This window comes from Eretmochelys imbricata, chromosome 3 (genome assembly GCF_965152235.1).
Source record: "Eretmochelys imbricata isolate rEreImb1 chromosome 3, rEreImb1.hap1, whole genome shotgun sequence".
Taxonomy (NCBI): Eukaryota; Metazoa; Chordata; order Testudines; family Cheloniidae; genus Eretmochelys; species Eretmochelys imbricata.
The window spans coordinates 85,792,167-85,809,707 of record NC_135574.1 but is presented as its reverse complement, the minus strand read 5'-3'; the positions used below and the strand labels follow the sequence as shown (position 1 = coordinate 85,809,707).

Genomic DNA, 17,541 nt, shown 5'->3' with positions numbered 1-17,541 from the left:
GGTCTATCTTTGTCCATCATATGACGGTATGGTTTTTAAAGAGTCTGGAGTGCCTCTATCTGCACATCTGGGACTGGTCCCTCCCCGCCGCCCAGGACCTGAATCTTGTGCTGCCGAAGCTCATAAGGTCTCCCTTTGAGCCTCTGGCTTCCTGCTGTCTCCTGCTTCTCTCCTGGAAGGTTTCGTTCCTGGTTGCGATAATGTTGGCCTGCAGGGTGTCTGAGAACAGAACACTCACCTCAGAGTCGCCCTATATGGTCTTCTACAAGGACAAGGTCCAGCTGCATCCACACCCAGTGTTTCTGCCTAATGTCATTTCCCAGTTTCATACTGGCCAGGACATATACTTACCTGTCTTCTTTCCAAAGCCTCATGCATCAGATGAGGAACGCAGGGTTTCCTCCCCCTGCTCCTCCAGAAATCAGGAGGGTGCTGGCCTTCTACATAGATAGAACAGAGCCGTTCCATAAATCACAGAGTTGTTCTTTGTGGGGGCAGACGGGATGAAAGGTCACCCAGTGTCTGCTCAGAGGATTTTGTCCTGGATCATGGCCTGCATCTGCTACTGTTATGAGCTGGCAAAGGTGTGACTCCACCGCTGATCGTGATGGCACACTCGATTAGGGCACAGGTATCATCGGCAACCTTTCTGGCACAGGCACTGATCCAAGAGATCTGTCGGGCTGCTACCTCGTCATCCATCCACGTGTTCACACCTCATTATGTACTGACCCAGCAAGCTTGAGATGACGCTGGCTTTGGCAGAGCGGTGCTGCAAGCAGCAAGACCGTGAACTCCAAGCCCACCTCCACTGATACTGCTTGTGAGTTACCTAGAATGGATTTGATATGAAGAAGCACTTGAAGAAGAAAAGACGGTTACCCGCTGTGATGGGGCAAGGCCAGATGGCTATAGGAAAGTAGTGAGAAACAGGAATGTTATCCCCGGCTAAACAAATCCCTGTTACCATGGTAACCAAATGGCAGTTGCTCCAGGTTAATCAAGACACCTGGGGCCAATTAAGATCCTTCTAGAAAGCAGTGGAGGCAGCTAGGTTGGTTGGGACACCTGAAGCCAATCAGGGGCTGGCTGAAACTAGTTAAAAGCCTCCCAGTTATGCCCCCCACCTGACACTGTCAGGAGCTGTAGGAGGAAGTCATGCTGCTGGAGAAACGGAGCAGTACAATTCTATCAGGCACAAGAAAGGAGGCCCTGAGGTAAGGGTGAAATAGATATTGAGGAAGTGGTGGCTGCTGCGGGTAAATGGCCCAGGGAATCGTACTTGTCCTGTTTCCAAAAAGTCAGCTACCAAGAGCTGCTACTATCAGGGTCCCTGGGCTGGAGCCCAGAGTAGAGGGCGAGCCCGGGCTCCCCCCTCCACTCCCCAACTAATCACTGAGACTGGGAGACAACAGAGACTGCATGAGGGAGGATAGCTTCTCCTCACCTCCCTTGCTGGCTTATGATGAAAATGGCTCAGTAGGCTGTGACCCTTGCCTCTAGAGAGAGAAGGGCTACGTGGAGGGTCACAGTGAGCCTCTGAGGCTAGAGTAATTCGCCACGAAGCACAAGACCCACTGAGACAAGGGTCGGAGCTTTGTCACACTGCTTTTTCATAACTGTTGTTCTTTGAGATGTGTGGCTCATGTCTGTTCCATTACCCGCCATCCTGCCCCTCTGTTGGAGTTGTTGACAAGAAGGAACCGAGAGGGCATAGGGCCAGCGATGCCTGATATACTAGCGCATGAGCGTGGCACACAAGGGGGTGCTACGGCCAGGCCTACAGATACTGCAAAGGCAAAAATCTCAGATGACCGCGCATGTGGGTGCACACACACCTAGAATGGAATGGACATGAGCAACAAATCTTGAAAAACAACAGTTACAAAAAGGTGGGTAACCGTCTTTTCTATTGCAGTACAGAATGTTCTTTGGAATAGCAGAAAGTCCTCAACCAAGTACACTTACCTCATGAAATGGAAGATATTTTCATTGTGGTCCCAGCAGAAGGATACCTCCCTTCTAGGGGCTTCTGTTCAGTTTATTTGGAATTATTTGCTTCACCTAATAAAAAGTGGCCTTTTGATCAGTTTCCTGGGGAGTTCACTTGGCTGCCATCTTAGCATTCCATTCTCCTGTAGATGGAAGATGGGTTTTATCCAACCCTATGACTGTTAGGTTCCCGAAAGGTTCAGACAGACTTTTCCCATCTATTAGAGATACAGTGCCATTCTGGGATCTAAATTTGGTTCTCTTGGTGTTAATGGGACTCCCTTGTGAACCTATGACTACGTGCTTCTTGTCTCATCTCTCAATGAAGGTAGCATTCTCAGTAGCTATTACTTTGGCCCGGAGAATTACGGAGCTTCAGGCTTTGATGGCTGACTCTGCTTGTACGGTCTCTTGCAGGGACAAAGTTGGCTTGTGTCCTCTCCCCAAATTTCTTACCTACATGGTTTCATATTTTACATGAACAAGCCTGTTTGCTTAACTAAACTTTGTTCCGAAACCCCATTCTGACAAAGCTGAGAAGAAATTTCATGTTTCAGTTGTCTGCAGGGCACTGGTATTTTACCTGAAGAGAACTAAGGAGTTTAGAATAATCCTCAAATTATTTGACTGTGTTGCTGATAGAATGAAGAGAAAACCTGTTACCTCTGAGAAGATATCTTCCTAGATCCAAAGATGATGATCTTCTTGATCAGTTGGACCCCAACTCTTCCCAGCAGTCCTCCTAGCAGAACAGCATCACATGGTTGAGGAAGCCAAAGTCCTCCCATTGACATCATCTGAGCAGCCATGCATTAATCTCTTAGATGTGTGTGTTCCTGCCTGGGCCATTAGCCAGGAAGATGAACGAGAACACAACCTGCACCCCTGACTCCTTCAACGTCAGTACCAGAGCCCTGTAGTCATTGCTGATCTGCTCAGAGTCATACCTGGCCGTATCAATAGTGCCCACATGGATGAGCAGAATGGGGTTGGAGTAGGTGTCAGAGAAATGGATGAGCATTGGCAACCTTTCTGTAATGTCTCCGATGCAGGCTCCTGGCAATCAGCACACCTCCCGGGACAAGAGGTCAAGTCAGCACATGGATGCCCCATACCCCTCAGAAAGGAGTCCCCAACTACCACACATAACCTTCACCACCTCCTCTTGGGGGTCATGGATGTGAGCCTCCCAGCAATGGGGGCAGATGGCTCTTCTTCATAAGCTATTGGGGTGTGCTCCTTTCCTCCTGTTGTCAGTACAACATACAAGTGGAAAAGGATGGAAAAGAGTCCTAGGTGAGGGGTGGAGGACTGCCAGCAGCCAGTCTCTTTCCTACGGAGCAGCTGGTTTTCCTTCCTTCTCTGGTGCCCCTGTAGTCTTTTCTAGTCACCTAGCATCCTCCATCCTGTCGATGAAGTACTTGTGCTCCTGTGTGCTGTGCTGCCTCCGGCTCTTTTACCTGCTTCCTGAAGGACTCCACCAACAGACACATCTCACTCTAGGGGTCTTCCTCTGCATGGTATGTTTAGCAGAGACATTCAGGTCCTGGCCTTGACTTGCTGTGAATGTGGCCTGCAACAACCAGAAACAATTTCCTTAGCAAGATATGGCATGCCTAAAAAAACACAAACAGAAGCAGCCCCTTTGTTATCCTCCCAAACACAACCTAAGTGCTGAGGCAGTCTTGCGCTCCTCTGGCAAGGTACATTGTAAGGATTTATCATGGAGTTCATAAGTATTCTTTATCTTGGGGCATGGAATTGTGGAGGTGGGGGAGGGGAGAACAGCCTCTCCCTTGTGGTTGTGAGAGTGACACAGGGCTCCCAATACTTTGTTTCCACTGGATGCAGCACCTGGTTTTGGTGGAGTTGGGGTATGAGAGAAATTAGTTACAGCATTCTTTACCAAAGTAGCCTGCCCCTCCTTCATTTCCAGTATCTTCTACTTCATTTCCCTATCTTTTGTTCTGTTTGTTCTATTTACTTCCTTGCCAACTTCCATCTTTGCTCCCTGTCTCTTTTTTCGCTCCTGCTTATTGTGGGCAATGAACAGTTTTCTCCATTCATCTGTCTTCTTGGCAGACGGAAGAGATCGAAACATGAATTTAGTGAATATGTCCTCTTCACTCTTCTTTTTTTCTCCTGCCAGAATTGGCAAGGAGTTCAACAGTAGATAGCAACCCTCTCTGTAGCAGGCATATAAAGGCAGGTGCTATAAAACAGAGGAGCCTTAGTGTAATTTGTAATGGCAAATGTGGCCACCATGGCAACAGAAAAAAAAAATGTTCTTTTCACCAGTTTTCCCCATTTTCAAAAATTCGTTTCCTAAATATCCTATCAGTCTTGAATCTCTGTCATGGTTAGCAGCTTTTTAATTAAATCCCAGAAAAATGGGATCCTGTGTTTTGGTGTAGTGTATCTTTTCTAATTCCGTTTTTGATGGGTGCTTGGGGTAGGGAGCTTGATAGATCACATAGGGAACATTAGTAACTGCATGTTAGCAGAGCTTCCCAACGTTGGAGGATATTCACTCTAAGGTTTAAGAGGGCGAGGGGCCAGTTATGCAGAGATATGCAGCTCTGTTGTTTACCAGGATGGTTCCACCAGAGAGATTGCTAGTATAGAAGGAAATCTGTTATATGGCCTCAGGAAACTTGCTTTGCATTGTAACCTGTGCACCAGACTTGACTACTGTCTGTTCCAAATGTGCTGCTATTTTGCCACCTGACATGTGCAAAAAGTACACCTTAAAATAAATAACATATTTCACAGTTGTAAAATGTGTACCGTCTGTAGCCTTCAATGCAGTGCATGTATGAACTGTTATGTACCCATTCCAATGCTTGATATGCTTGCAGTGATAGTTGTATAACCTCAGATACCTTTTCTTCAGTGGTAAATAAGATGCAGTACTTGAAATATTATGGCTGTTCAGGGCAATGATCAAATTGTGGCTAAATGCCTTTGTCAGTGATATACTTCCACTTTTTCTGTATCAATAAACATGTTTCTAATATGATGTGGTGGCTGTCTTACCATTTCTGGCCATTTGCACATCTGTTTTGTGCCTGGCCATGTAGTGGTGGTGCTGAGACCAACCTATGTGTGGTGGGATGTGGTGAGTATTGGGTATTCGTGTGTTTTTAGAGCTCAGTCTAATAGAGAAAAGTGGGAGGGAGGAAGAATGGTGACTTGTCAGAGGTGTAAGGTACTGCATAGAGATGGACACTAGTGTCCTCTCCTATAGTTAAAGCCGCCTGATTGCAAACAGACATGCAGCATGCAATCAGAATATAGAAGAAAATTCCCCAAACTCCTCCATACCTGCATAAATAAGATATATTGATTAAGTATAGCACCAAAAATTTACTGGATGAGGTCCCCTCATCATCATTTTCTGTTGCTTCTTGGTTATCCAGTTGGTTCTCTGGCATATAGAAGAGGTGTGATTTGACTCAGGTATGTACTGCTGGCCTTTCAGCCTCTGACCAGACTGTCCCTCACAAACCAGGGATTAGCGGTGGCCTCCTGGGCAAAAATAATTGGAGGTGCATGTGTACAGGCAAGTTGCTAGAGGTGGTGGTGCTGTTGGACTACTGAGGAGTTGAGACTGTATGTGCTCCTCTCCTCAGAGGGCAAGGCACTCCAGAAATCTGTTTACATGACCTCACGGAAGGACAAAACATAGTGGTGGCAGTTGTTTCAGGGTCCAAGTACTTGTACTCAAAAAAAAAAAAAAAGGAGAGAGGGGGCTGGGAGCACCGATGCCAAAAGGTCTTTATTTGCAAGTGGTATTAAATAGAAGGAGGACATCTAATCTGTATCAACCTGGAGCAGATGAGTGTGGACAGGCAACCAGACAGGTCACTTCAGACGTGAACCAATGCACTGAGGAATAGCTGTGGGAGGACTAATAGAATCACTGTTGTTATATTGAAATGGTCTGCATTGCCCTTACATCAATATCGCAGAATCATAGAATCACAGGGTTAGCAAGGGTCAGCTAGTTTAACCCTTGCCAAAATGCAGGATTAACAATCCAAGACAGATGACTATCCAGCCTCTTTTTGAAAATTTCCAGTGAAGGAGATTTCATGACTTCCCTAGGCAATATAACTCTCACTGAGTAATTAAGTTTATTTGAAAGTGTTGTAATTGTCTCAATATAAAAGGCAAATGAAACTAATATAAGGGAGTTTCTACTGGAGAAAGGAGAGTTACGCTTGTGCAACTTTCTCATGTAGACAAGCCCTTCTGACTCCCTTAGTAGTATTAGATTAGTATTGTATAGTATTAGATTTATCTATTTTTGATAGTTATTGAGCTGCAAATGAGATTGTTAAGAAAAGGTTCTTGCTTAACAGGAATAAAAATACTTGATTTTCCAATGTACATTTTGTAATACATATCTCTAAATATATATGCCTTCCAATTAAGTACAGATGTTAATTATTAGTTGATTAATCTCAGTTGTCTCTGAAGGAACACTTAAGCCTGTCACATGGCAGGTCATTGTTAACAAACTTCTTACAAGTATTGATAATGGGGCTTGTTCTCTTTTACATGCCTAAGGCAATAGGAGTGTGAACTGCAGAGTGCACCAAAGTGTTGCTGTCTAACTGCCCTCTGTGGATGCTGCTGACACAAACTAAAAGATAGCTAGTTTGTGTTAACATATTGCTGTTTGAAAGAGAACTATGTTAATGCAAGCTAGGTACCTTTTCATGCGTGTAAGGCAATGTCCACATATGGCAGTTACATCGCAGCACTTTGGTGCACGTTGCATTTCTCACCTCCATAGTCTGCACTGCGGTGCAATGTAGACAAGCCCTAAGAAATTGGCATCTTTTTGCAGGTTTGGCCATAATGATCTGTGTCTCTCTTGAATCCTCCGTTGGGATTATTGGAATTACACTGCTTTGGTTTCCGCTATTTCAGTTATTAGATAGCTTTTAGTTCTGATCTAGTAGCTGATGGCTGTTTTGTTCATGTATGTCTCAGTTTGATTCTGTAATTCTGCAGTTTTTCATTCTCTCGCAATACACTAATTTATTTCAGAACTCTTTCACATGTATTTATTTTAATTGTTTAGGGTTTTTTTTATATTAAGCACTCATTCGAAAAATGGCAATAAGTCTGTGTGCAGAGAAGACTAAAATGTTTTTGAGAGACACTGTAGGAACTACATAAGCTTTTTACCAAGTTTGTATTAATTTTGAGAGCAATTAATTTTTTCATTGTTCCCATTTTAAATCCATGTATTCCTTTCAGGAAACCTGTGTGAAGTGACTTAGAAAAATTGATTCAATTTGCTAATTTCTAGTATGTACATCTTTCCACATTGTTTGACTATTCATTTATTCTCTCTACCACATCATTTGATAAACATATTGCAAAAGATGTAAAGTTGTACTGCTAAAATTCTATACTGGATTAGAAGTAGAATCTCGCATTCCCACTTCTATTTTAAAATAATTGCATTTGGCTTCCAGTAGGCAGTGTGATTACTCTAAAATTATATTGGTCTTAAAAACTGCTTGCTTTAAACACTGAGTTGCTTAGGTCAGGTCTACACTACAGACCTATACTGGTATAACTGTGTTGCTTAGGGGTGACTGAACCCCCTGTGTAGACAGCACTATGTTGATGGGAGAGTTTCTCCTGTCAACACAGCTACCACCTCTCGGGGAGGTGGATTAACAATGCTGACAAGAGAAGCTCTCCTGTCGGTGTAGTAGCATCTTCACTAAAGCAGCGTAGCAGCACCGCTGTAGTGTTGTATGTGAAGACAAGCCCTTAGTTGATCTAGAAGAATAGTGTGTCTTGGAAGAGGAGTCTCTTTGTAGATTCCCTCTCCTCCTTTGGTACTTATCTCCTATGTCTATTTTCAAAGGCTATTGTAAAATAGCTGTTAATACAGTAAGTGGGTCTGTGATGAGTATTTAGTTTTAAGAATAAATAGCAAAACCTTACTATGACTGGTTAAATTGAGACTATGACCTCAAGTACAGCTACAGTTTGATCTAAATATATTGTATTTTACAACAAGATGCTTAACCAGCATGTTGGTGGTTCCAAATATTTGCAGAACTTATTTCAACCAAACATTCTTGAACAAATAAAGGAGAGCTATAGAAAGACTAAGCACAAATTATAGTTGTGTGTTTGTACTTATTGTCTAAATTGCTTTCCCCTGTTTTAGTACGTGACAGTGCTGGAATTCTTTCTTTTTCCTTTAAATATGTGGAACATTTTAGGGTATGTCTACATAGCAAAGAAAAATCTGCGGCTGGCCTGGGCCACCCAACTTGGGCTTGCGACGCTTGGGCTGTGGGGTTGTTTAATTGCTGTTGTTCATCGCAGGGTCCTAGAGCCCGGGCTTCAACCCTGGAAGTCCACACAACCTGAAACAGCCCCTCAGCCTGAGCCTAATAAGCCTGAGCTGGCTGGCTGGCATGGGCCAGCCGCAGATTTTTCGTTGCTGTGCAGACATAGCCTTAAAGTTGCAGTTGAGTTCCTTTTTCTAAAAGAATGATCTTTCTGTTTACATTTCATGTCAGCCACTTTCATACATACTAGAAAAATATCTTGAATTCAAATATTTAGGGCTTAAAGCTTATTGCCCTCAGTTTTACTAAATTCTGCATTAATTTTTCAGTATTTTTTTGAGGGGAGAGGGACAGAAATTAAATATTTCAACTCATTTTTGGCATGTAAGATCTGTGTCTCTGTTTGTGGTGCTTGATTGGAAATTGAGAAGAAAAGTATCAGGAATAGCAGAGACATAGTAAAGTGGAAAACTGATGTGCTGTGCGGTTTTATTTCCTCCGCAGCTTTATCGAAATTTTTAAAAATGGATACCATGGATGTCTTGGAGACTGGCAGATATTTTCCAGTTCAACTGCATACAGTATGAACAGGTATATTACAGTATTTTGGCTTCCAATGAAATTTTTTTAAATCTCTAAAAGTATCACTTGAAAAATAAATGGAAGTAATTTAGTTATAATGCTTTTAGTATTTTGGTAGAAGCGGCAGATGCCGTATTTTGAATAAGCTTAATATTTGAGTTTGAAAAATTAGCTAATGAGCAAGTATTGTAGCTGATTTTAATAACTTATTTTATCCTACGTAGTTGAGTAATGCTTGTGACATGGCAGGGCTGGACATCTAGTCTTCCACCTCTACCACTAATGGGGTAACTGGTAGCAGTAGAAGATTCTTTTATGTGGGCCAGCCACTAAGAAGGGATGTGAGAAACATTTTGCTAGTGGGTTTCACAGCTATATGCTGACAACAGAAGAATGTAAAGAGTAGGGAATTTTGGGTTCAGTTCCATGTTCTGGTAAGGAGTGTGGTCTAATAGTTATAAATTCTTTTCTGCCCTAGTTCCAGCCAGCCTGCCCCTGGCTTCTTCTGCTTCTGTCCTCCCATCCCTGTTTTCCTCTGCTCCTCTTCTGTCCGAACCCCATTCTGCCACTCTTCTCTTGCCCATTTTCTCCCTCTGTTCCTGACCCTGTTTTCCGCCACAGCTCTTCAAGCATTAGCTAGGCAGCTTCTTCCTTCTCCATGCTGCTTGCACACAAGCATGGGGCCACTGAGAACACAAGAGAGACTGTTTCCCCACTCTCGGTTCTGGTGCTCAGTTCTGCAGTGGTCTCTAGCATCTGGGAGGAACACTTACAGGAAGAATCCCGCTGCATTGTAATGGAACATGCTCAGTCACTCTGTGGGTTTGGTACATGTACAGTCCAGTCAGCACAGCAATTGCAAAAGGCACCTCCCTGCCAAATTTCAAGTCTCTGCTCCAAAGCATTGAAGTGCCAGAGCTTCTCAAAATAATTTTAAGAATATTTTAATGTGGGCAAAACATGTTTCCCCTTAGTCTTGTTCTTAGAAATGGCTGAAACTTTAAAACCTAAACTTAAACAAAAACAAACAAACAAAAACAGCCTGAGGCAGATGCCAGGTGGTATGAAAGTTTTTGACAAAATTATACTCACTTGTCATGAAGGTGTTAGGCAACTTTAATTATAGGCTTAGATGCCAGCTCCATCTGTAATTAAATCTTTCAGGCCTATAGGCTAAATTATTTGTGCTGTTGGTAACCACTTTCACACAGAGGAAAAGATCACTTCACAGGTCTTTTAGGTGAGTTGAGTCAGAAAGCCCAGCTACTTATGAAAAAACATTCAACCAGCTATAATTCTTTTCAAAGGTCAGATGATACAAAGCAAGTGTACAGGAGTGATTTTTTTTCTTGGTCTGATCTTCATTCCTCCCCACCCGAATGTAATAAGTAGGTACTCTACTTCAGTGGATCAGGCTTTTGGTCCCAGAATTCTTAGAGTTGTTTTTATAGTCCAGATTAGAAAAAATTTTCTATCTAATGCCCAAAATTCAAGGATCGGTAAGTAGGATTCCATCTGTTCTGGCCTAGTGAAACTAAGGGTGCAGAAATGGTAATTTTGAATGTTTATTTACATTCCACGTTTCATTTATATTATGTTGGAATGACCATCCTGATTTCTTGACATTTCAAAGTATTCGGTGAAATTTCAGTTAAACTTTGTTGTTCCTACATATTTAGGTTAAAAATCTCTGTGTTCTGTTACTATTTGTAATTATACAAATAGCCTTCATTTGAGTTTATTGTTAAGATGGATTTAAAAGTTAGCAAGCGATGTAGGAAGTGATATTAAGCTGCTTCTCCTCTTAGCAACTTTTTGCTTTAGTAATACTATCTGTCAGTCAAGAGCAATGGGGAAATACTCATTAGTTTTCAGTTGCTGTAACTTGAGGTATCAGATACAAACTTAAAAGTAAAACTTCCCTCCTTGTTTTATCTGCCATGGGGAGAGTACTGCTAACTTGGTTGATATATTCAGCTTTCAGGAAGGCAAATTATGCCTTATTTTGATTAGTCCCTGACTGCATTAACATGAGTTAGAGGCCATTAATGTTCTACAGGAGACACATATTTAATAGTATTTTAGAGATAAGAGAATGGATTGAAGACATTAAGAAATGGGAAAGCTATTTTTTTTAGGAGTCTGCTGTATTTTGCAAAGACCTTACTTGAATAAGGTAAATCTTGAACAGAGGCAGGAAATAATTTTCTAACCATTAAGCCGCCTGGTCTCAAAAATGCCAGTGGATCAGACATAAGGAGGCACTGACAAGTATTAACATTGAAGATCCAGTTAGACCCTGATCCTGCAAAGACTTAGGGTATGTCTACACTGGCAAGTTTCTGCACCACAAGTTATACCACTTTTATTAAAATGTTGGAATTAAACCATTAAATGTTGTTTGTCCACACTGTGCTCCCTGTGATGCTGGAGCGCATCCACATTAGCAGCTCTTGCAACGGCAAAGACAGCAGTGCATAGTGGTAGCTATCCCACTGTGCGACTGGCCGCAGGGTGTTTTGGGAAGGGTTTACAATGTCTCATGGGGCAGATGTAGCGTCCCATGATGCAGGTTTCCCAATCCCATTGTTCCATGGGCATCCAGCTACATTGCCAGCTGCTTTTCAACTGAAGGGGATTTGGGGGGGATGGGGAGTGTGTGTGTGTGTATGGAGCACAGTGTATGCAGCACAGATGTAAGGGTGGAATGATATGGTATTGCCACCCTTACTTCTGCACTGCTGCTGGTGGGATGCTGCCTTCAGAGCTGGGTGACTGGCCAGCAACTGCCACTCTCTGGCCACCCAGCTCTAAAGGCAGAGCAGAGGTAAGGGTGGCAATACCGTGACATGCTCCCCCCAATAACCTTGCGACCCCCCACATAACTCCCAGTTTGAGAAACTCTGGTGAAATCTGTATAGTATAGGGCAGTGGTTCTCAACCCATGGCCTGTGGGCCACATGTGGCCTAATAAGCATACAGCTGCGCCCAGCTCAGCTGTGTGCTAAAGGCTGCAGGCTCTGGTCATCCCTGCTGCCCGGTGGGCTCCCAGCTGCCCCACGCCCAGCTCTCCGCTCCTGGCCCCACTCTGTGGAGGGGTCTCTGGGTGGGGGGGTGCTGAGCATAGGGGAGAGGGTTAAGCAGGGGGGCACTGTGGTTCTCAATCTGCAGCCCAGATAACACAATGATAGATAGATTGAGAACCACTGGTATAGGGTAAAAGTACACAAAAGACCAGATTGCACGCATTTTTCATGGCCGTGGATTGGGTAGGGCCCTACCTATATGTGACATTTTTTTCCAAATTCATCAGTTTTGGTAACTATTCATATACTACATTTCTGTCATTAGAGAGAGACTGAAAAAATGCAGCCCAAAATAATTTAATTCTTTTGGTCAGTTTGATTATTTAATATTAAACCTGTGTAACCTATAATATGGAAAGACTTGGCTAACCCCATCCCCCTTTTACACGGAAATAAAATAAGCCACATACCTGGAAATTAACATTATTTTAAAAAAGCTAGGTTTGTTCTGCCCTGCCAAAGAAGAGACATAGGTTTCATACCTAGCTCTGATCCTTTGATTTTTGGACGAATAGAGACAAAGAGCTCTGCAAAGCAGAGGTTCTCAAACTTGGTCTCTACTCCAAGGAACATTTGTTAGTGGTCTGCAGAGAGTTTGTTGGTCAGTAAGGCTTGGTCTACACTAACGAGATGAGTTGATCTAAGTTACGCTAGTTCAGTTACATAAGATATGTAATTTAAGTCGATGTAGCTTAGATTGACTTACAGCGGTGTCTGCACCACACTATGTTGACGGGTGATGTTCTCCTGTTGACATAGCTTCTGCCTCTCGGAGAGATGGAGGTCTGAAGTCAATGGGAGATCGCTCTCCCATCAGCTTATCGCCTCTTCACTAGACCTGCTGCATCGATCGCAGCAGCAGCAATGTAGCCCTTAGTGAAGACAAGCCCCTAGTATTGGCTGCTCCTCCTTTCTTCTAGCTGCTTGTACAGATGTTCAGGCTTTTCACTGCAGACTTTTTTTCTAAAAAGGACAAAACACTTACTACATTAAAGAAAGTTTTTAAAAAAAGTTTCCTAATATTACTTTTCCATGCAAGCAGTTGTAGTTGCCACATGACTGTCATTGCCACACTGATGTCAAACTATCACAGATGTGTGGGGAGACAGATAATGCAATTGTTAATGAGGGTGAGCTGTCCACAGACAATATTGTAATAGGTTGTCTACACCAATAAATAGTTTGAGTATGATGGGGTTACATGCTCAGACCTTGCTATAGATTTTGGAGTTGGATCAAGTGACTCAGATTGTTCCACAGTGACTCCTTTAACCAATTAAATAGCGTTTGATGGGTCCAAAAGAAGTATAATCTAGTCCTCTGCCTCTTTGCTTTCAACTATCCCATGCAGCTATAATGCTAAACTTTGTGAAATCCTTACATGATGGCAACTGTAATGTATGAAAACCAAGTGTCTGACTCATTTAACATCAGCAAAGGAGTGAAGTAGGGTTGGGTACTGGCTTCTACATTGTTTAATATTTACTTCTCATTCTTGCTTTAACATGTGTCCTGTGATGTTCAAGACGTTGACTATCTTACCACTAGACTAGGAGGTTTGTTTAACATTGCAAGGCTAAGAGCTAAGACGAAAGTGAAAGAGATCATCATAAGAGACCTGTAGTTTGCAGATGATGCAGCCCTTGTGGCTCATAGTGTTGATGTCCTACAGCATCTTATTGCCAAGTTTTTCTGATTTACGCAAAATCTTTGGGCTAGTAATGAGCTTGAAAAAGACTGCTATCATGCATCAAGGTACTTCAGAACCAGTTCCAGATGTCACCTTAGATGATATTCAACCAGATGTTGATGACCAGTTTTGCTACCTGGGCTCTACTGTTACCAGCAGTGTAGATCTTGATGCTGAGTTTACTAGTAGAATCGGCAAAGCAGCCAGGAACTTTGGTCTTTGGCAAGACAGGACCTGGAACAATAAATTGTCAACTAAAGTGAAAAATCCATATTTATGAGACATGTTTTATCCACTTGTCTATATGGCTCAGAAACATGGACAACGTACACCAAACATATCAAAAGACTAAACTGTTTTCGTATCAGATCTTGCGTAAAATTCTTTGAATAAGATGGCAAGACTGGGTGACAAATGTGGAAGTGTTAATCGTGCTGGTCATTCATGGGAATGTTGATTAGTAAGAAAAGACTCAGGTGGCTTGGACGTGTCAAGCCAATGCCGGATTACAGGATCCCAAAGAGTGTGCTGTACTCTGAAGTTCGCAAAGGGTCTAGAAAGAGAGGTAGACTGCTGAGCGAATTTCAGGATACTTGCAAAGATTGATTTAGTGTCCTTTGGAATCTCTGTGGATGATTGGGAAAGGAGTTTAGAATGCCACTCTGGTTGGCAGAGTCAGCTTGTAGATGGAGGGAGCCGTTGCAAGGCAGACAGGATCAAGCTTTATGATGACCCGTGTCAGAGGAGGAAAGAATCTGCTGCTCTGATTCAGAACATTGCTGGTTCATGGATGTGCCTTACCTATGGACGGGACAGTCACTCACATATCGGACTCAGCAGCCATCAAAGAACTCATTGGTGCATACACCATGCTCTGTAAAGAGTGATGGTATCATTGATGGATCCAAAAGAAGTATAATCTAGTCCTCTTCTTCTTTGCTTTCAACTGTCCCAGACACAGTTCCAAATGGAGAAAAACACACTTAAATTAGCACAATATTTTGAATCTTCCAGGTTTGATTTTTACATCTGATATTTGTTTGTTTAGATTGTAAACTTCTTTCTTGAGGCAGAAACGGCATCATTTAAAGCACCTAGCACTCTGACAGTTAAGAAAAATAATAAACAGTTAGAACAGAGGTTTTCAAACTGTGGTCTGTGAGCTCCATTAAGGTGGTCCACGGACAGTTTCCTCTAAGTTGCGCACCTGGGTGGCCGCACACAAGAGAACGATGGGCCACCCATGCAATTAGTGGAGCTGCGCAGGCATGGCTTCACTCCCTAATTAGGTGTCTGGATCCTCGAGAAGATGCACATGTAAGGTAAGGTGGTGCCCTTGGGGGGAATAGAGGGTATGTGGGAGGGGATGTGCAGGGCTGTGGCTGTCAGAGAAAGAGGCGATTTTCCCTAGTTCCAGGGCTGAGGCTGCCAAGGAGAGACAGCCTTCCTTCCCAGCCTCAGCTCGGGGTCTGCTGTGGCGGGGGAGAGAGGGAGAGACCCCCCCTCCTTCCCAGCCCCAGCTCAGGGGCTGTCACGGAAGGGGAAAGAGGGCATATCCATCACATTAGAAAAGTAAGACAACTGATATTAAAATATGAGTTGTGTGCTTTTATTTGTAGAACAAAAGAAGTTTATTAATTATTGTTCTTTTATATATAACGCTTTTATCCTAAGCGCTTTACAATAGTTAGCTAACAGTACAGACAACATTTGGAAAGATCATTAAGTGGTCCGCCGAGACCCTCAGCAATTTTCAAGTGGTCCACGAAAAAAAAAGGTTGAGAACCACCGAGTTAGAATATTTCTATCATGATTACCTTGGTGTTTTTCTGAACCCAGTTAAACCATGTTTTGTGAATGAAAATTAGTAGTCCATTGAAGAAACACCAGAGCTGGAAAAAATTGTGACAGATTTTGTGCCTGTGTAGCCATGTTTTTATTTGTTTGGGTTTTTTTGAAGTTTAAGATTAGTGAGTAAACAATATTCAGTAAACCTAGTTTGTCAATGTTTTTTCAGTGGCATAGTGAAGATATTCAGAAACGTTTCTGTAAAATGTATTTATCATTTGAACCAGCTGTGATATAGATAGTCTTACTTGACCTTCTAGCATCAGGTATCTCATTAAAAGAAAAGGAGTACTTGTGGCACCTTAGAGACAAACAAATTTATTTGAGCACAAGCTTTTGTGAGCTACAGTTCACTTCATCGGATGCATGCAGTGGAAAATACAGTGGGGAGATTTATATACACAGAGAACATGAAACAATGGGTGTTACCATACACACTGTAACAAAAGTGATCAGGTAAGGTGAGCTATTACCAGCACGAGAGCATGGGGGGAAAAAACCTTTTGTAGTGATAATCAAGGTGGGCCATTTCCAGCAGTTGACACGAGCATGTGACAAACAGTAGTGGGGGGGGAGGGGGAGAATAAACATGGGGAAATAGTTGTACTTTGTGTAATGACACATCCACTCTCAGCCACAAGTACTCCTTTTATTTTTGCGGATACAGACGAACACGGCTGCTACTCTGAAACCTGTCATTATGCAAGGTATCTTATTGTAATTTACTAACACAGGCCAGTTCTTCAAACCCATACTTAAGTGAGTTAAGGTTTTTATCAATCCCATATTACTTACTGGAAATTGATCAAATGCTGAATTCTTCATCCCTTTTCAATGTGACATGGATTTAACTATTACAGTTCCATCTATTGGAGTGTTCAATGAGTATTGTATTTATCTCCAGGGGATATTGATGATTAACTGTTTTTTAAAGCATTTTATGACCCTTAGGTGAAAGGTGCTATATAGGTGCAAAATAATATTGGTTTGTTTTAGCTGTGGAAATATAGGAGTATGTTTCTGATAAAAATTAGATTACAGTATATATTATGTACACTTTTTATTTTAATTTTTTTATTTAGGAAGATTCCTCCCCCCCTTTCTTCAATGAGACAGGAAATTATAAGGTAGATTTCCTAGAATGATAGAATATCAGGGTTGGAAGGGACCTCAGGAGGTCATCTAGTCCAACCCCATGCTCAAAGCAGGACCAGTCCCCAACTAGATCATCCCAGCTAGGGCTTTGTCAAGCCTGACCTTAAAAACCTCAAAGGAAGGTGATTCTACCACCTCCCTAGCTAACACATTCCAGTGCTTCACCACCCTCCTAGTGAAAAAGTTTTTCCTAATATCCAACCTAAACTTCCCCCACTGCAACTTGAGACAATTACTCCTCGTTCTGTCAGCTGCTCCCACTGAGAACAGTCTAGAACCATCCTCTTTGGAACCCCCTTTTAGGTAGTTGAAAGCAGCTATCAAATCCCCCCTCATTCTTCTCTTCTGAAGACTAAACATCCCCCGTTCCCTCAGCCTCTCCTCATAAGTCATGTGTTCCAGTCCCTTAATCATTTTTGTTGCCCTCTGCTGGACTCTTTCCAATTTTTCCACCTCCTTCTTGTAGTGTGGGGCCCAAAACTGGACACAGTACTCCAGATGAGTCCTCACCAATGTTGAATAGAGGGGAACGATCAAGTCCCTCGATCTGCTGGCAGTGCCCCTACTTATACATCCCAAAATGCCATTGGCTTTCTTGGCAACAAGGGCACACTGTTGACTCATACCCAACTTTTCGTCCACTGTAACCTTAGGTCCTTTTCTGCAGAACTGCTGCCGAGCCATTCGGTCCCTACTCTGTAGCGGTGCATTGGATTCTTCTGTCCTAAGTGCACTTATCCTTGTTGAACCTCTTCAGATTTCTTTTGGCCCAATCCTCTAATTTGTCTAGGTTCCTCTGTATCCTATCCCTACCCTCCAGCATATCTAGCTCTCCTCCCAGTTTAGTGTCATCTGCAAA

At 42.7% G+C, this 17,541-nt stretch overlaps 1 protein-coding gene across 1 annotated transcript in view; it reads left to right on the top strand.

Moving 5' to 3' along the window:
* Positions 1 to 17,541, top strand: part of REV3L (REV3 like, DNA directed polymerase zeta catalytic subunit) — a 258,653-nt gene that overhangs the window by 48,815 nt on the left and 192,297 nt on the right. The gene's annotated exons all lie outside the window — the stretch shown is intronic.